Raw genomic sequence first — 5,914 nt, forward strand, 5'->3', positions numbered from 1 at the left:
TCAGACTATTAGCCTGTCTATCTGACAAACGTCTATCGCATGCGGAAAACTGACCCTGGTAACGTTTAATACTAGAACCCTAGCTAATCAGGCTAATTTAGCAACGCTGTTACAGAGGCTGGAGGGTATGCAATGGAATGTTATATTATATTATATCAGTTTATTCGAACATCCTATGATGCTTAGGGGCACGGACAAAAAGCCCTCGATGGGCTTGACGAGATCCGTGCCCCCTACAAGGCTTATACAGTGGACAGCGTTTGATGCGTCAATGGTATAAATACACTAGCAGGACGCAGCTGCTCATAAACAGAAAATATCATAGGCCTTAGGGAGGTGAGGAGGCCAAATTAGACATTTACTGTACTGAATGCCGGGCATGTACTGTGCTATACATGTTTACCGGAAAGGCGAGAACAATGAATAGGTTTCTTTGTGTTGTTTTCGAAGTGCTGTGTCCTGGTCCGTTCTGTGACTGGAACAGTGCGCGTTAATGGACAAGCCCCGCACCCCTGTTCACGCATCGCCGGAACTTACCGCCTGCCTGCGCTCAGTGGGACGACTCCCACTGCCGGCTCCCTCAACCTCTTGTCTGGTGAATAAACAAATTTAACAGTTTAATAGTAGCGCGTTCGTCTTTTGTACATCGACTACGCGCAAACACAACAGTGGTGCCGAGGCATTGGATTCAACCCGCGCTACGCAGCGCTATTGGCAAGCTATGGCTCTGCAAGGAATAATACCTGAATTCAACGGCTCATCATGGCCGTGGTGGGTTGGACGCCTCAAGTTCTACTTTGAAGCAAACAGCATCACAGACCAAGCCTTAAAGAGGGCCACCCTGCTAACGTTGTGCGGGGAGCTGACATACGACACTGTCTGCGCCCTTATTTAGCCAAGCACACAAGCTGAAGCACCTTACGATGACATAGTTGCAGCCCTGCGAAAACACTACAAGAGGCCATCGGAGGTATGCAGCCGAGCCCACTTCCAGCGACAAGATCAGCTGCAAGGCGAAACTGTGAGCGCCTACGTAGCAGCGCTCAAGAACCTTGCAGCTGACTGCAGGTTTTGGACGCTGACCACAGCCAGGACAGCTACCGGGTAGCATGAAGCCGCAGCCTCTGCTAACACCACCATGCTTCCTTTGTACGTCATGTTAATGACAGATTTGTACGCAGACTGTGTGACGAGTCACTACAGCAGCGCCTGATATCTGAGAGGGACCTCACGTTTAACAAAGCTTACGACATCGCCGTGCTAGCGGAGAGCGCCGGTCACCAGCAAAGAGACATGCGCCGGAACACCGAGCCGCTTACATCAATCACGCAACCAGGTACGCAAGTCTCCTGTCGTTCCGAAATCGGTCAAGAATATACAACACTGCTGGCAGTGTGACAGCCAACACAACGCCCAGGAATACCGATTCCAGTCAGCCACGTGTAATTTTTGCCACAAGCGAGGGCATATTCAGAAAGCGTGCGTTACGAAGCGGAAGCTTGCCAGTATAAAGTCGCCTTCGCAGCCTAACTACAGTGTAGACTCCTGAGAAAATACGCTACTATGTGATGTCCATGGAGCAACATCAGCTTTAGCATCGGCGTTGCATGATCTTAACCCCGTAAATCTCGGCACGCGACCGATAATTTTTACCGAACGTGAGTACATCATAAACTGATTAAGTTCGAGTTGCGCACAGGCGCCGCCTGTACTCTGATCAGCGAGGACACGTTCCAAACTTCGTGGCCATCAGAAGCACCATCCTTGCAACAAGATGACACGCACCTGCGAACGTGGTCAGAACAAAACCTCCTACTATTGGGCTCTGCCAACGTGCTGATTTGCTACAAGGGCCAGACCTATATGCTATCTCTGCTTGTTGTGAAGGGCTAGAATCAAGCGTTCTAGTTAGGAGCGGGTTTTCTCCATTAGGGGTGACGATATGCGGCATACACCAGACGCCGAGCCACAACGTGATTCAGCAATTGCAAGACAAATACGAACGAGTATTCTCAGAAGAAATTCCAGGAAATGAAGGACCCCTAGACACAGTGGAGTTATTAAGCGGCGTGCAACCGAAGTTTTTGAAGGCAGGCCGATGCCCTTTGCTCTCCGAGCTTCAGTTGAAAGGGAGTTGGACAAACTGGTGGAGTAAGGTGTCATCGAGGCGACCCAAATTCACAATGGGCCACACCACTGGTTGTAGTTCGCAAGAAGCACGGAACCATACGCCTTTGCGGAGACTACCGCAGCACCGTAAATCTTGCGACTAAAGCGTCGTCTTACCCTCTACTGACACCTGGAGAAGTGTTTAGTGTACTACGCGGCACAAGAGTGTTCAGCACTCTGGACCTCACCCAGGCCTATCAACAGCTGAAAGTGAGTGAAACAACGTCTGAATTGCTGACACTTAACACACTAAAAGGCATGTACAAAGTCTAAAGACTGCCCTTTGGCGTAGCGCTGCCCCGGCCATATTTCAGAAGTTCATGGAGACAGTACTTCAGGGAATCTCAGAATTTTGTGTCTACCTAGACGATGTCATAATCAGTGGCGCTTACATGAAAGAGCATGCAGCGCACCTAGAGCACGTTCTTGAAATGCTAGCAAACGTAAATTTGCGTTTAGGCAAAGAGAAATGCTGTTTTGGTGTGTCAGAGGTGCAATTTCTGGGACACCGAATCGATGCAGAAGGCATCCTCCCTACCGAAGACAAAGTGCGAGCGATCACCGGAGCACGGGCACCAACAAACAAACAGGAGCAACGGGCGTTTCTTGGAAGCTTCACGTTCTACGACGGTTTCTTGGAATTAAGAGCTACTGTGGCCAGTGACTTATACCAGCAGCAGCGGAAAGATGTGAAATGGACCGAATCGCCACGCCACCAGCAAGCATTCAACGCAATGAAAAACATGCTTCGAAGGTGTACGGTCCTCAGCCACTACGACGAAAGGAAGCCCCTGCTTTTGTTCGGCGACGCATCTCCGTACGGAGTCGGCGTGGTTCTTTCGCAGACTGACGACCAAGGAAGGGAGGCCCCAATTTCCTTCGCCTCACGTACGTTGTCACAAGCGGAGCGCCACTACGCTCAACTGGACAAACAGGGGCAAGCTATTGTCTACGCGGCGACACATTTTCACCAGGACATTGCCGGCCGAAAGGTGGTATTTATAAAGGATCAGAGACCGCTACTGGTCATTTTGGGGACACAAAAGCCTATGCCAGCGACATTTTCTCCGAGAATGACACGTTGGTGCATCAAGCTCTCAGCGTACGATTACGATATGATCTACCGCAATGGGACTGAACATCAGAATGCCGACGCGCTAAGCCGCCTGCCGCTGAAAGAAGCAATTGACAAACCACCTCTGCCTGGAGACGTTCTTATGTTCGAATTGCTACCAGAACCTTGGCTCACAGCATGCACAGTTGCAGCATCTACGCAGAAGTGCGCAACTTTCCGGCAAGTTTACACAGCTGTTCAACAAGGCAACGTGCACAAACTCAAAGGGGACAACTTCGACGCTTATCGCAGGCGAGCTACAGAGTTGAGCACCCAACACGACTGCATTCCATTTGGATCCAGAGTTGTGATTTCGAGTGAGCTACGCGCACAAGCTATGTCTCTCATCCATGCTGAACACAGGGGCATATTTGCCATGAAAGCATGTGCCAGAAGCTACATGTGGTGGTCTAACATTGACCACGACATTGAAACAACAGTCCGAAATTGCAAGCCTTGCCAAAGCAGCCGGGGCAATCCGCCGAAATCTCTTCTCCCAGAATAGAAAAAGCCACACACAACTTAGCACACCTTGCACATTTATTTTGCCGGCCCACTTGAAGGCTGCACTTTCCTTGTGCTGGTAGATGCCTACACAAAATGGCTTGAGATAAGGGAAATGCAGCAGACGACTTCGGCAGCAGTAATTGAGAACCTCCGATCCCTGTTCGCAACGTTCGGAATTCTCGCAAGGTAGTGTCGGACACAGGAACACCGTTTGTGTCTGCAGAGATTCTCAGGTTTTATCGTGACAACGATATCTCATCAGTCACATCAGCCTCCTACAACCCAGCGACAAACCGACAAGTCGAGCGCTACGTGGCCGAGCTAAAACGTGCCCTTGAAAGAGACCAGACAGGGTCGCTGCAGCGCCGTCTTGCACGTTTTCTATTCAAGCAGCGCAGGACAGTTCAAAACGTGATAGACCAGACCCCAGCGAAAATTATGTTCGAGCGCGAAATAAAAACGCAGCTCACAGCTATTCTCCCTGAGCCTGAAATAGAGACGACCCGGGAATACAAACCTATTCCGCGCAGCAGGACACTTGTTAAGGGGCAGCGCGTCCTCGCCCACCAGGTTCTCAGAAAGCCGCGCTAGGAGGAAGCTACTGTTTTGAGAAGCATAGACCTGCGCTCTTGGCTCGTCAACATGCATGGAACAATGACACGCCATCTAAACCACCTGCGTAGGTTAACGACACCTCCCGAGAGCGGTCCGGCAGCAGCAAGGACATCTGAACCATCCTCCCACATAGCCTGGCATCTGTCCTCAGAAGAAACGACTGCACCCAGGGCAGACCTACAAAGCACACCGGGCAACATCCAGCCTACAAGTGGTTCTTCCCTGCGCGCACAGAGCCAGCGCGTCTCCACGCGTCTTCGCCGACCCCCTACACGCTATCAGGTTACTTTTTAAGGGGGAAGGAAGTGTTGTGTTTGAAGTCCTGTGTCCTCGTTCATGGAACAGTGCGCGTTAATGGACAGGCCCCGGCACCCTCTTCGCGCTTCGCCGGGAGAACTCGTCGCCTGCCTGCGCCCAGCGGGACGCCCCGCACAGGCGGGCTCCCTCACCCTCCTCTAGTTCCGGGAAGTAAACACCACCCCAATTTTCCGGCCTCCGTTTCCTCCGTTCTTCGCCCGGTCAGTTCGGCTTATGCCTCGGCCGACGCTGGTCGTACCCTCTTGTCTGGTGAATAAACAAAGTAACAGTTTAACAGTAATGCGTACGCCCTTTCTACATCGATGACGCACGAACACGACAAAACGTCAATACTTTTCTTTGTTTTCGCGAGCGCCGGACACAACTCTTTTTCAGTTTTGAACCCCATGGAACACGGTAACTCGAACCACCTTTGCAGGCTGAAGTGTTCGAAACTCTTTTGTCCCAGAAGGAGAGCAGTGGGGTTTGTGAAGCCTCTTCCCAGCGCACTCCCCTGTGAGAGCCGGGCGCCAGGCCGGGGATTGCTTGTATTCATTTTTACCGCTGAATGTCCGGCGGCGGGTTTCGAACGAACCAGCTCCTGCAGACGAGGCGAACGCTGATGCGATTGCCTTGAGGTAGAGCATCCGCTTCGGATTCGGAAGGTACCGGGTGCGATCCCCGGTGTCGTCGGGCACTCACTGGTTTTCAATGGGTACAAGCTTGCCACCGGCCTGGTGCTTGGGTCTTCTGGGGTGCAATGCTCGGGAAAGGGGTCATGACCTAATTAGTTGCGCCGATGGTACAATGATTTGTTCCGCCACCGGGCAGCTATAAGCCCGCCTCGCGGAGTAGAAGCCCATATGTGTGCCCTTTTTTAGAACTGCTTCTGCTGAGGCACAAAGAGGGCACTGCAGGTGAAGCTCAAAGGAAGTACTTTTTCAAGACAAACATGAACCACCTTTGCAGGCAGCTAGATTCTAAACTGGGTTTGGGCCCAACGAAGAGGGGGGCGCAGCGGGGTTCACGGAGTTTCTCCCTAGCGCACACCCCTAGAAAAGCCTAGCGGCGCCACGCTGGCGGACGCTTGCACCCATTTTTGCCGGTGGGTGTCTGTCGGTGGATTTCGATCTAATCACCTCCCACGGCCGAGACCGGCGCTCTAACAACTAGGCCGTGGCTCGACAGATGGTTCTTTCGAAACCCGCCGCC

Source organism: Amblyomma maculatum, chromosome 3 (assembly GCF_055883805.1).
Source record: "Amblyomma maculatum isolate TAMU_Amacu chromosome 3, ASM5588380v1, whole genome shotgun sequence".
Taxonomy (NCBI): Eukaryota; Metazoa; Arthropoda; class Arachnida; order Ixodida; family Ixodidae; genus Amblyomma; species Amblyomma maculatum.